The following is a 15080-nucleotide window of genomic DNA, read 5'->3' on the forward strand; positions in this document are numbered from 1 at the left end:
TCAGTCTGCAGGCCAATGCTCTAACCACTGAACAACAGGCCAGAGCATGAATATTTGTTTTAAGAGATGGATCAGACAGATCTGATAAACTCTTGCAAAACTGTCTTAATTTTTTTTTTTTTTAACCACATGAGAGTTGTGAGAGTTTTGGTCTTGCATTGGCTGCCAGGAGTCTGACAACTCCAGTGAATTTTTTGATAGAGTATCCATGACCTCTTTATTCCACATGATATTTGAACTTGTGTTTAATATTTTTATTCCTTATATCTTATGGTTAGTCTTCATAAATTTTTTTGGAAGTGTGGACATGTAAAATGTAGATATAGATGTAGATACCTATTGTTCCAGTGAGTCATCCCAGTAATTCCATTTTTATTTGGATACATAACCTGGTCCAGTGAATTCTGATTTTGTTTTGGCTTTTGGTCATCCCACACACACACCTATTCCTTATTCATACTTTGTCAGGGAGCCTCTGCCCCGACATCATCACCATCACTCTATGAAGCTTAGTTCAACTTTTGGCTATACCAACACGCACAGAACAAAAACCCTTCACTGCATATTGTCTCTGCAGTGCCCCCTGTGACGTGTTGCTGCAGCACATGGGCCCTGCAGTGGAGATGTGGATTTTCGTTATGAACTGGCCCGTAGGGGAGGCGTTGAGCTAAGATTCCTCCCCATCTCTACTTTACTTTCACAATTAATACCAGTTTGGATGATGCATGGTTATTGGCTTCAACATTAAGAGGGAACACACTTCATTTTTACTCAATTTCCTCACTACACTATTCACTGCAGTGATTACTCAGGCTAATGTCAGAAAGTGTCTCTCATACTCTTGAACACAGGTCAAATCACATTAAATCACTGTCTCATGCCCCGGGGATATCCAAAGCTCCCAGATATTTCCATACATTTCTGAAGGGCTTATGCTCTCAAGGGCAACTCTGCCTCCAGGTTCCAGCTCTAATTACTGTTCTTTGTTTTCAAATTTCACCCGAATATTATGACTAATTCACCTTTGTCTAGGTCCACTTTTTAAAAACCCACTCACATAAAGAATTTGATAATGAATTAGACTTCAGTGAATATTTGGGCAGCTAGTGAGGGGGCAGTCATATTGTGCCCAACACTAAACAAATTAATGTTTTAGCCATTCCTCTTCCAGAATCACTGATTCTCATGGTCCTATCCCCCATGGTAACCAGTTTTATGCCATCTGATTGGTTCATCTATTTTTCTCTTGTATGTTGTATGTTGTCCTGGAAGTCCATATTCTCTTCATTCTGTTACATGAGCTACCGGCTCTGATCTTGTGCATACCATAATATTTGCCAGAACTGATCCAGTAGAATTTCCATTTAATCAAATAAATTTAATAGATTGCAGTTGTGTGATAAGTGACAGTTTTTCCAATTATATAGGTTTATGAGGTACTTCATTTAAAGGCTCTTCTTAACCTAAAAATTACACCACCCTATATTACCCCCAAGTTGAATTAGGTAATATGCAAATGCAATATATGCTTAGGTACCAGTAATGGAAACTATCAATATTTTTTTTAAATAATTTGGCATTTACTAGTGCCTACAAGTGCCTGAGGATGCTTCCCTGGCCCTGGGAGGTTAGATTTGGGCCCCTTTGTGCTACTTTGAATTTGCTAACACACATTTTTGTACTTTCAGGGCCAAAGGAAGCCTGGTATCAGCCCGAAGGAAGTCAGTGATCAGAGAATGCCTGTGGACAGGGTGAAATCAGATGTGTCCCATCTGCCAAGTCCTCGCACACAGGGCTTCCTCACCTGCTCCTTTCTCTTCACTTCTGAAACTCACCTGTCTACCTGTGCCCTTGATGATTTTGCCATCCACCCTTAACACAGCTTAGGGCAATTTCTTCTCCAAATGGCCCCATCAGACACTTTCTACAGGAGTCCAACAAGAATTCACAGCGAGTCATGTACTAGTACAGTGACATGTCACATCAATAGTCAGTATAAGATTGGAGCCTCAGATTTTAAGATGGCTAGAGTGGTTTTCCCTAAGTGGGGAGAGTTATAGGGAATTGTAAAATTCTATTTTCATCTACCTGTATTTCCCACAAGAAACGTTTTCTACAATAACTTTTTTTTATTAAAAACAAAATAGAAAAAAAAGATATATTTAAAATGAAATTACATGGATAGGTCACATGGCAGGCTTTCCCAGGACAGGGGCTAGAAGCCCGCTGACTTGTTTTTTAGCCTGTATATGATTTTTTAAGTCAAATTAGTTGTCAACATTTAGCAATCAAAATATTTTGCACGTGTAGATGACATGTCTTCTCTTGAAAACTCCCAGGAGGTTTGCCACCATGGCCCAGGTGTCAGAGTCCCAGTGGCAGGGCCTTGCAATTTACACTGTCACCTGGTGCGGAGGCACTTGGTTATGTAAAAATGAAGAGAAATTAAACATTAAAAAAATAAAAGAAAGAAAGAAAGAAAGAAAGAAAGAAAGAAAGAAAGAAAGAAAGAAAGAAAGAAAGGAAGGAAGGAAGGAAGGAAGGAAGGAAGGAAGAAAGAAAGAAAGAAGAAAGAAAGAAAGAAAGAAAGAAAGAAAGAAAGAAAGAAAGAAAGAAGAGAGAAAATGTGATGGGGTGTCAATTTGATCATCCACCTCTTTAGGTCAGAAGATCACATCGGGTTCCCTACAGGCAAGCCCCATGGGAGGTGAGAGGACATGCTGGGTTTTCCAGTGGCAGGAAGCTGTCTGCAGTGATGAGCTCACTGGGCCAGCAGCAGGTGAATGGTTGGTAAAAGAGTTTTACCAGATCTGTTAGAGGTGAAAGAAGCAGGCCCCTTGGGTGGGCCCAACCTGACCCATTTAAATAAGAATCTAAAATCTCAATGCTTACCAAAAGCATGCCAAGCCTCCAGGCCCTTTTCAGGGCTGTGAATCTCAGTCCGCATCCAGGACCTTTGCTTGGGATTAAATGAAACTTAAACCTGCTAAATAAACACAGGCACAAAAAATCATTGGGAGTCACCTGGCATCAATCATCGCTGCCCTAGTGTTTCTTGTCCTGACAGTTACTGTAGGGAGGGAGCCCTGAGCAGTCCAGAACAAAAGAGAGAGAGAAAAAAGGAAAATGGCAACAGAAAAGAAAATTAATACATTATTAGCTCAGGAAAAAAATCAAATGAAAGAAAATAGTTATCAACAGGAAGATAAATCCATAATCAGATAAGAGGTTTCTGTGGTGGACTTCACACTAGCTTCTCCTTTTAATCCAATGGATTAAAATGTTTTGCTTCCCTGAACCCTCTCTGCCCTGGAAATTATATTTATTCCTTAATTTGTTCATTCATTCATTCATTTATGCTTTCACTTATACATTCGTTTATTCAACAATGTGTTCCAAGTGCTGGGGATACAATGGTGAACAAGGCAAAGCCCCCGCTAAAGGAAAAAAGACAGACAAGAAACAAGTGAACACATGAATACATCACGTTGAGAGTGATAGATGCTATGGAGAAAATAAGTCCAGTAAGGGGTCAAAGGCTCTTTGAGGTCAGCAGGTCAGAGAAGCCCTCTCTGAGCAGGAGGCCCTGGAGCTGAGACCTAAACGCAGGTGCCACCGTGGAATGATCCCAGGCAGCATCTTCCAGAAGAAAGAACAGCAGCAGCAAAGGCCTGTGCGGGACCTCCATCTGGCGCCATTTGAGGGGCAGGCAGGAGGCCAGTGGGCTGACCTGCACATGGCGTTCTGCCAATGAAAATCAGTGAATGAGAGCACCTCGTGGTCAGGAAAGCCAACCTTTCATCTGAAGCGAGAGTACTGTTGCATCTAGACCAAAAGACAGCTGTTGTTTTTTAAGCCAAGTTCCTCTTGCTCCTGAAAACTCTCAGAGTTGATAGGTATACATATATATATATATATAAACGCAGCGGCAGATGCAAGTCCACCGACAGGGAGGTGCTAAAGAAAAACTGGATTGAGTTCTTACCTGAAATCAGCCACAGCTTTCCCCAGGGGCCTAGGAGAGCTGCCAGCAGGGAAGTTATCGCCAGGAAGACTGTGGGGCTCTGCCTCCAAATCAGGTTTCACCCGTTGGCCATTTTAGTGAACCGTCTGAGTTCCTTAAGCCCAGGGTTTCTGGGCTGCTCCCTCTGCCAGGAATGGTTTGTAGCTCATGACTCCTGAGTCCCTCCAGGAGCTGCCCACGTGCCCTGGGCCACCAAGTAGCTATTCCTGCATGTGCTCCTGTGACATCTTTCAATTCCAATAACCTGCAACACTTAGGCTTTCAGAGCTTATGCAAACCTACAGGGCAGGTCTGAGTTCCAGAAAATTGTTGGTGCATAAACAGCCCACCTTTTCTCCCGATGGGGGCCTACTCTGAGACCCTCAGCAGCATGGAACCCTGGTTATCCACAGTCAGCATACCTGAGGATGACAAACCTTCTATTGGCTTCCTCTCCTTCCCTGTCTCGTTTCCCCCTCCCCTTCCTGGTGCTTCCCAGCATTACCTCCCAAAATAAACACCCAGTCCTCACATCCTTGTTTCAGAGTCTGCTTTTAGAGAAACTAAATAACAAGGCCCTCCTAAATGCTAACTAACATTCATCATTTAGGACTCAGAAGTTGTATCTTCCCAGAATCATTCCTTGATCCCCTAGGCCCACCCCTTCCCACAACATACAGGTTTGGGTCAGGAATCTTTTCAATAAGCTCGCTCAACACATAGAAGATGTTCAATGCTGTTCTTTAACAAATTAAAATGATACATCTCTCAATAGGCAGCAAATGTAAGGAGTGAGACCTGAGACCACCCCAGGCCTCAACCCGCCCTGGCCTCCCCTTCTGATTGGGGTGATCCTGCCTCTAGAGCACATATTGATTAGTGCTCTCTGGGGACAGTCCTATTGACAATTTGGCTGTTCTCAGGAAAGCACAGCAAAGCAACCTTTCAGATTTAGGCCAGCCTCCCTTGCTCAACATTAGCAGTTTTTCCTGGAAACATCTGGTGGGGAGGGGATGTTAAATACCAATAGGAATCATTTCCCAAACAACAGTGGACACATGGACTCAAGCACATAATGGACAGTGAACTCTGACCTTTAATAGTCAAGCGTTTTGTGTTTCAGCATTTGGCCCTGTCCATGATGAAGAGACTTTCTTGCCCCCAGGGCAGTGGTCAGCAAACTGCGGCCCCTTGAGTGTGGCTCTTCCACAAAATATCACGTGCAGGTGCGCACGTACAGTGCGATTGAAACTTCGTGGCCACACTCAAGGGGCCAAAGAGCCACATGTGGCTCGCGAGCTGCAGTTTGCCGACCACTGCCCCAGGGACTTCTACTGGCAAAGTAGCCTCCCCAAGTTTAAAGTACCCAAGCAAAGCAGCACTAAGTCATATCTCTTATAATTCAAAGAACAAAAGTACTTAAAATAGATCCTCATTTGTCTGAACTTGCAGTTATTTTACCTGCAAACAAAACAGATTAATTTCTTGGCCTGAACCCAAAGTAAATGGACTTGTGTTCATCGCATTTTGAGGTAAATGTGTCTCTTGCAAATCTGCACCAGTTCAATGGCAGCAAAGAGCTGATAAGGCGTTCAGAGATTCATTAGTTATTTTCAGATAACATCTCTACCAGAAGGTCCATCTACTGAGTAGTGCAAGCATGTTCCCCAGGAGCTAGAACCAAACAAATACAGATCTATTTCCTGGAAACAAACCAGAGCAAAAGAAAAAAAAAAGGATTCTGCAATGAAAATTTGAGGTGCCAGTTTTGAATAAAGAAAGATGCTTTGATGGCCAGATTGCTCAATACCTTTAGGAAAGTACTGCTAGGGCTCTGCTAAATGTTGAAGGGAATGCATACACCTTCGGTGGATAAAATAACGGGAAGAGTCATTTGCCAAATCTTCCCAGTGACTCTACACTGAGCTTCTCACTTAGATGAAGAGGTGAGATCAAGACAGCAGAAGCCTGAGTGTACCCAGCTTGGCCTGTTTTCTGTGGCACTTGGGTGCATGAAATGAGACACCAGTGTTCTGAGGCACAATGGATGGACTCTTAATAAATTTCTTTTTCTTTAACTTCATGACGCCACTTCAGACAAATCTCAATAGTGGAGTTGATAGCTGAGCTCGCAGCACTGGTGAACACACACATCTACACAGTCAGGAAGGTTGGGAAACATTCGTCCAAAGATGGGAGGGAGAGAAACTGTAAAGGAAGGGAATGGGATATAGTAATCGTCCCTATTGTGTGACACAGGGTCCAGGCAAAAGCTGGAGACTGCTGCAAATGAGAGTCCCGGGCAGGTGCTCAGAGAATAGCTGTTTTGCACACAAAGAAAGCTCACATTAAAGCCACTGTGTTTACTGTACAATTGTAGTTGCCTTTAATGTCTTCTGGGCATTATTCACCTGCTCCATTATTGCCCAGTGAACATTTTATTTTACATAATGAAGGGTTGATTCTTCATTCTGTTCCTACTGAGCATCAATACTCTTTCTGAATTAGGGAAACTGGCACAGTTACTGAGTCCAGTTCTGAAAGACTTTGTTGCCCTGATGGCTTATAAACCATAGGGTAAATGAGGTGAGAAGGCTAACAAAGCTTGGGCTCTTTCCCATCTGATTCCAGGTGTCATTTTAGTCAATACAGCACTGAACCAAATCCAAGTTTGCAATGGCAGAGAACAACAGCAGAGCAGTGGTCAAAGGGTTCTTCATGTCGCATAGCACCGGACTGAGACCCAACGCTTCAAAATAAACACAATAGAATAAGCCCCCCTTTATTTAATAGGGAAATTCTGTAAGTATTAAAATATGACAAGTTTGCCCTGGCTGCGTGGGTTTCATTTCCGGCCAGAGTTGGATTGGATATGGGAGTCAACCTCTCTCTCTCTCTCTCTCTCTCTTGCTCTTGCTCTCGCTCTCGCTCTTGCTCTCCCTCTCCATCTCTCTCCTCTCTCCCTTCCTCCTTCTCCAAAAAATAGAATAAAGTCATATCCTCAGGTGAGGATTAAAAATATATATGACACATTGAAACTAACCTCAAAAAAACTACCACTTACTGGGCTTTAGTGTGGCATTTAAAAAAAAGATCACAATTATCTGAAAAGGTTATTAAAATAGTTTTTACTTTCCCAGACATAGTCCAATAATATAACTTCAGCCCAATATTCAACCCAAATATAACACAGCAGACTGAATGCAGAAGCAGATATGAGAATATAGTCTTTATTAAGCCACATAGTGAGGAGACCACAAAAAGGTGGGAAATGCCACTCATCTCCCTAAATGTTTTTGCTGAGGAAAATATAGTTAAAAATAATGGTATCCATGTTAACATTTAGTGGACTTATTATTGTTATTTCAAGATGAATTAATAAATAAATGTGTGTTTTTATATTTCATCAGTTTGAAGTTCTAATATGCTAAGTATCACCATCAATAGATGTAGCCCACATGAATAAAAGCTCTTTGGGGACTTCAATAACTTTAATAATGTAAAGAGGCTCAAAGATCAAAGAGTTTGACAACCATTGATATCTGAGTTCTCATCCAACTTAGCTTCATAGTAAAAGGTGAAAACTTTGGTCTACCAAGATCTGTTTGTCAGTTCCAATCACAGAAAAGTTAAGATCATGAAGGAACCTTTGAGAAGTTTCCACACCAGTTGTTCAGCTGAGCTCCAAGCTCAGTCCTTGATCTGAAAGCTCTCCCATGGGTTCAGCCAAGTTCATGAGAAGACTTAGTCTTACTAACCCTTCTCCTAAGCAGCCCCTCTCCTTTTAAGGAAAGGACTTCTATGACTAGATGACTGTATCAGAGAGGGGCAGGCATACAACCAGTCCCCAAGGACATGATTCCTGTGTGTCTGCCTCTCACACAGGATTTCTCTCACAACTCCTATAGACAAGGGCTGCCCAATGGAGCAGACACAAAGCAAGACAGTCCCAGCCCTGTTCTGTAGGAATTAATGAAGAACTGAAGCCACAGCAGAATTTGCCTGTTAGATGCTATCTGCATCTCTTCGGATTCCTTGAGGTGGGTGAGTTGGACCCAGAAGGTATGCTGGCATGATGCTCCAAGCACCCCACTGTCATGCCCTACAGGGAGGAACACCTCATCTGTTTGCTTATCTACAAACACTAAAGTGCTCCCATCACTTATTTCCCCACCAATTCTCAAATTATTAAAAGATCAACACTCTCCACCCATCTATCTCCTCAAATTGCTGCTGCTGTTTCCTGGAGCAAGCAAAAGTTTCCTATACATCATTTTTTATACCTAATGTGGGCAAAGTATAGAGATACTTAAGAGATCCCCAACTGCAGAAGAGATGCTCAAACTTAGAGAAATTCCGGAGCCATTAATAATTATAATCTGAAAATGCAGCTCTGTCAACAGTGGAGTTGACAGCTTGGCTGTTGGAGTTGGTCAACTTTGCCAAAACCAATTATTCAATTCCTCACTCTTACTTCCGTTAGTGAGCCTCACTTCAAAACACCCACCTGGAAAATGGCTAAAAATGACTATGCCAAGTAGAAAATGACACTCACCTTTTTTAATGATTCCTATAGAATCCTGTGTAGCCTCTTTTGCATCCGGTGATAAATAACATCTTTAAAGCACTTTACTGCTTTGATTCTCAACCAAAGTCTTCATACTACATGATGTTTCTTATATTTCAGGTTTTCAATTTTATAAACAAGTAGATTATATGTAAAATGATACAGGTGATTTGCTGATTTTAAAGGAAAATAGGAAATCTAAAAAAAAAGCCATTTATATTCTCCATACGACAATGCTTCATCAATCATACCTTTCTCTTTAAAATTAGACATGCATTTATTTATTCATTTAACAAAATTCAAAGCATCTTTTAAGTAATGGGATTAAAGAATTTGAAAGAAATGTTTCAACATGGTAGGCATGGGAAATATGACAGAAAAATTCACAAACACTTAATGATGTTATATGAGGTAGTTCATTTTTAATGCATCTACCTTTTACAGATAACTTTTTAAAAAGAGAGATTCAGTAACTTGCCCAATGTCACACTTTATTTTTCCAAGAATGAAAAATAATGGAAATAGTTTTTCCCTGCTGCTGGCCCCTAACTAGATATTTGATAAACATTAGGTTCTTTCCCTTTTCTCTGAATTCAGATCCTGGTCATTGTCCTCCAATTTTTATTTTATTCTTTCCTTGGTTGTCACATAGAATTCAGCATCAATGATGAAATAGACCTGCTGACTCAGTCACAGAGGAAACGATGATGAACACTTCTGGCCCTGAGTGAGTGCAGCTGGCAAATCACCCTGGGGACTGTGCTTAAAGAGATACACCTGCCTAAGGTGGTTAAGGAGAGATCTATTTCTCTACAGGGAACCGCCATAAATCAGAAAAGATAAAAGCATTTAAAAACAACAAAGCAGGCAACATTTTTTGAGTAATTGAGCCTAGTTTTAGAAAACAAGAAATGTCTGTGTCAGTCCTTGTCTTTCAAACATTATTCTCTGTTTGGTTAAGCTATACAAACACCAGGACTCTGATGTAAGAAGGACTTTTCTTTTTGTACATTGTACATAAATGTCTTTAATCTTTCAAGTTAGGAATTTATTGGTTGAGTCTTCATGGGTAAATTCAGCAAAGCTCTGAAATGTTGTGTTTTTTTTTCTCCAAAAAGAAATAGAGAAGGAGGAGGAGGCAGAAAAGGGTCAGTGAGGCTCAAACCAGACCCACCACCCCTTCTCCCAAAAAAAGTGTTTTCCTGGCATAAGAGAGTAGTTGAGGGTCCAGCCAGCCTTCAGCCAGCTGACCTCTGGGGCCCAGATGAACGTGTTTTGGGTCAGGCAGGTGCAAAGGGACTGCAGTTGAGCTGACCAGTTGCAAATGGAGGTTCTTTCTAGGGATTTCGACAGCAACGACCAACCAAACAAACAAACCTGCCACCTCACAGGTAAGCCTCACAACTGTGTTCTGGCCGCTTACTCTGGTTCTTCACTCTTCTTGCCTTTTCTGCAGTGCATTGGTCAAGGCCAGGTCATAGCCTGGCAGTTTCTCCAGTTTGGCCCATGAACGGGGAGCCAACTTTTCTCTCGTTCATGAACAATAGACAACGAGTGAGGAGTGCTTCCTGAGTTGGCTGGAAAACAGAGTGTGCAGAAGAAATGGAGAGTGCTGCTTCTGGTTTCAGTTCATTTGCTCTCTACCTTTCCTGCTCCCAGCCCTATCCCTACATCTGCATTTCCTGCTCCATGAAAAGATTTCACAGTGGCCACACACACAATACACACAACATACATCACATACAACATACACACCGTCTACTGTACACATATCCCACCACACATACCACCACCACCATCACTATAACATCTTCTGCACACACACATATACATTCCCCACGCATACATACAATACACATATCCAAGGGCATATACCACCCTATGCGCATATACCTCATATTCACACACACATACCACACACACATACAATACTTACACTACATACACAATATATGCACCTCATCTATCACACACATATCACATACCACAGATCCTACCATCACATTACTATCACAACCTGTTCATACACACACCACCCACCACACACACATTCTTACACACACATAGCTCACACATATCACATACACCAAGACACAACCACACATACAAACCTCATGCACCACAACACATCCCCACCTCAGACACTTCCACACAGCATACATTCACACATGCTCACCACCCCCCTACACACATACTTCCAGGTCCCTTCTGTGTGTTCTGAATGTTTTAGTGATAGTTTTATTGATGGACACCACATGTGTCTTTGTGTTACAGTTATTTCTATTTTTCTCCCAACTTTTTCTTATTTGGTGCAGGTTCTAAGTCTGATTAATTTTTGCTTCCCACAAAAAACTACTATCACATGTACAGTGGCCTCAGTGAATATCGGATAAATCAAACAGAATACAATAAAATTATAGTTAATTTAACAGGAGGAGGATGTAGAATAAATAAATGCATAGCAGGGGGACTTCACAGGCCATTAGGGAAGGGGAACTGGACATTTTCTTAATTCTGTGGCAAAAACTCGTTATCTGACTGACTGCAAACCAACTGTGACATGCATCTCATTTGAAGGAAACAAATATATCTGTGTTGAGTCCATGGACGCAAAGGTCCACTGTGAAAGCAGCATTAGAGGACCCGGAGGGGGAATTCAACCTTAGACAGGGAGGTTGTTGCTGCTGAGGTCTGGACAAGCCAGGGCAAAGGCTTGAATTTCCATGGGAAATCACAGGGAGCCACTACAGGTCTTGGATCTGCAGTGCAATATAATTGAGGCTGCACTTTAATAACGAACCATTAGGTATAGTTATATGGAAAAGTCTTCACATTTTGCAAATAAGCCAGGTAGGCATTGTCTGCCTCATCAAGAATTCCAAACACAGGTTGATGTGCTCACAAATTCACAATTCAGAATTAATTGGTTTTTAGGCCATGCATTTAGGTCATATCATCCAGACACTCCATTCCATGTGGTGAAAAGAAATTAAGTCAATTTCCCCCCCGCCAGACCCTTGGCTTCCTTACAGGCCTGACGATCCGTCCCCCTGCGTGCGCGGGAGGAGGACAACCTTTAAAGGCATTCTCATTATTTCTCAGGGAGATGTCATTAAGTACTGTAAACATGTCCTGAATGAGTCCATGTCACAAAGACTGCAAAGTGTTTATAGAATAAAGAACCTAAAAGCACCAAAGTGAGATAAAACAGGCGAGGGAGAAAGGAAAGGGGAGAGACTTAAAATAAAAAGGAAAAGAAAATGTCTTTGTGATCAACGAGTGGATCTAAAGATGTGGACTAAAGTAAAGTTGCCCCCCCTAGGAGCTTTGACCACAGAGGAAAGAAGGATGGAATCCCTCTGGTTCAAGGGCCCACCCTCCTGGTTCCCAGGCTCCTGGCAGACATCACTAATCCATCACACATATCTTCCTCTCTGAATTTATAACTGGCAGACATCACTAATAAATCACACTAATCTTGCCCTCTGAATTCACATCTGGCAGATATCACTAATTGATCACACTCATCTTGCCCTCTGATTCACATCTGGCAGACATTGCTAATCAGTCACACCCATCTTGGCTTCTGAATTCATACCTGACCTCAGAATTCTTGGCAACAAAGAAGTCCAATCAAGCAACTAAAATTGCAATTTAAATTTACTGATATTTCTGTTTGTGAAGGGCCCAGGTCTCCATTGGAGTCCGTGATACTGCACTATTACAAGGAGGGTGATTGGCCAAGATGAGATGAGTACACTGTCTTGGTTGAACATTGCCTTCTTTGTTATTTTACTCTGCATTGGTGTTTACAGTCAAGTTCAGGAGACAAGATACTCAGAGATTTGCATTGATTTGAATTCCCAGGAGTTGAGTTGACACTGTGTGTATACACAGCCCCAGGGTAGTGTCTGGTGTACAAGATACAAGGAACCAAAGAGGATCCATGTGTTTATTTCCAAGGAATAATGACAGCATCAAGACTCTCTTTTGGGGCTTTACCTTCAGCTCCCAGGAATCCTTTGCTCACCTCATGCAGACAGCAGAAAGGCCTGGGAATTTACAGCCTCACCCTCCCTCCCCCAACCCCAGGGCAGGCCTTAGCTGTGGGTCTGCAGTGTTAAATCACAGCCACCTTGTCTTAGGATGGGAAAGTTCTGAGGCACACATTAGGCTCCAGAGTCTCCTCAGGGTCAGGCCAAAGGTACCTTCTGCACAATTTTGAGCTCACACATTTGCTTGGCTCTCCCCCCTCCTACTCTGCTTCTCCCATTTCCTCGCCAGCACTCAGAATACCTTCTTAACGCTTTGTCACTTGCACATGAATTTTCATCTTGGGCACAGAGAGAACAGTAGATAATAAACTTACAGACACAGTGCAAACTTCGCCTGTGTTTCTTCACAAGTGCACCAGACCTGCTCCTGGGACTCACCTTGACCTCTTCTCCCAGGAGGGGCCTGGCCAGGTCTGTACCCTGGAGAACAAGGGGCTGGAACAGCTGGGACAGACCTGATGGGTTGTACAAGTGTCCTCTCTTGGTGAGGACACACATCATCTGCCTCACCTTCTAGGAGCTACATGCAGATTTTGCAGGGATCCGTAGGAAATATGTCACATCAGCTGACGCAAAACCACTAAAGACTATTCAAAATCTTCCCAGGAGGAAGCGAGAGTGGAAACTATAAGGCACCACCTAGCTCTGGTAGGAATTTTTGGAAAAAGTTTTAGGTATACAAAAATATTTTCTGAATGCCCAGCCGTTGTGGCTCAGTGGTTGAGCATCAACCTATGAACCAGGAGGGCACAGTTCAATTCCCAATCAGGCTACATGCCCGCTTTGCAGGCTCAATCCCCAGTGAGGGGCATGCAGGAGGCAGCCAATCAATAATTTTCCTCTCATCATTGATGTTTCTCTCCTTCTCCCTTCTTCTCTGAAATCATTAAACATATATATTTTAAAACTGTTTTTCTGAAGAAACTAAAAAATAAAAACAAATTTAACTTTAAAAATCATAAACACCAAGCACAGAGTTAGCATTTGTGAAGCTGCTAAGCAATTTGCAAAGTAGGTTTACTTATTTTATTTATTGTATTTCACAGGTACAATAACGTGTTCTGCTTTTAAGTAGAGGGAGAACTTGTGTATTATGATGGGTATTATTAGTTCCTTCAAATCAGTAACCGGAGGGGACTGTGCTCTATTCAAAATGGGTCAATTGTAAAGCTTACCCTAGAGCCTATGATGCTTCTTCAAAAGACCCCAAATTGTGGGGCTCTTTATTTGTTTAAAGCAGCGGTTCTCAACCTGTGGGTCGCGACCCCTTTGGCCCTGCTATACCCCTTTCACAGGGGTTGCCTAAGACCATCTTGCATATCAAATATTTACATTACAATTCGTAACAGTAGTAAAACTACAGTTATGAAGTAGCAACGAAAATAATTTTATGGTTGGGCCACAACATGAGGAACTGTACTTAAAGGGCCAGAAGGTTGAGAACCACTGGTTTAAAGTCAATCAGAAAAGTCAGATGAGAAAAATAAGAGAAATAGCTAAAAGTATCTTCAGTCAAAATTACAGTGTGACAAGGAGGTAACGGGATCTGATGTACTGAAGCGGATGCAGGAAGAAAACCGTGTTTCCTGGAAGGATCACACTCAGAGTAAGTGAACCTTCAACACACACCAGCATTGCAAGGGTATTATCTTCTTGGGTTTATCCTTACATTTTATGGCATTCATGTATATTAAACAGCAGTCTCATGCACAGGATATTTATGTAAGTTTTCACTTCTTTCCTACTCCGGGCCTCCTCTCCAACTGTGGTCTGTGCCTGCAATACCCCATGACCCTGTTCAAGACTTCTCAGACCTCCTCCACCTGCATCTGTCTCCCACTTGCCCACTCTGGACAGAAGGCAGTGCCCCTGCTGCTCCAGTTACTACTGGAGTGTCAGACCATGAAAAGCGCTACCTTTTCCTTCTTTGTAAGCCCCACAGTGCCCAGTGCAGTGTTGGCACTCTGATGCTGGACCAGGGCACCTCAACACACCGTACTGGCATTCACTCCAGACTCTGGCATTTTGAAACTGTAGTGTGAGGCAGTAATCACGTGTTCTGAGGCCAGCAATGTTTAGTCTTGGAAGTTCTCCATGTCTTGTTTTCTACCTGGAACATAGCTCTTTACGTCTGGAGTCTATCACCTGGGAAATCCTAAAACTGAATGAATTATTTTCTTTTCAAGAAGTATGTGCAACTTTCCGCAGAACCTGAAAGGGGTCTGAATTCACTTTCTAGGGCTACTGTAACAAATCAGCGGCTTACAAGGCAAATTTCTTTTCTGGCATTTCTGTGAGTTACAGGTCCAGCACTGGTCTCACGGGCCTAACATCAAGGTGTGGCAGAGTTGTCCTCCATTCTGGGGACTCTGAGGGAGGGGCATTTTCTTGGGAGGAGAAATTTTGTTTGCTCATTCCAGCTTCTAGAGGTAGCCCATGTCCCCTGGTCCAGGGC

Source organism: Myotis myotis, unplaced genomic scaffold, assembly GCF_014108235.1.
Source record: "Myotis myotis isolate mMyoMyo1 unplaced genomic scaffold, mMyoMyo1.p scaffold_m19_p_9, whole genome shotgun sequence".
NCBI classification, from domain to species: Eukaryota; Metazoa; Chordata; class Mammalia; order Chiroptera; family Vespertilionidae; genus Myotis; species Myotis myotis.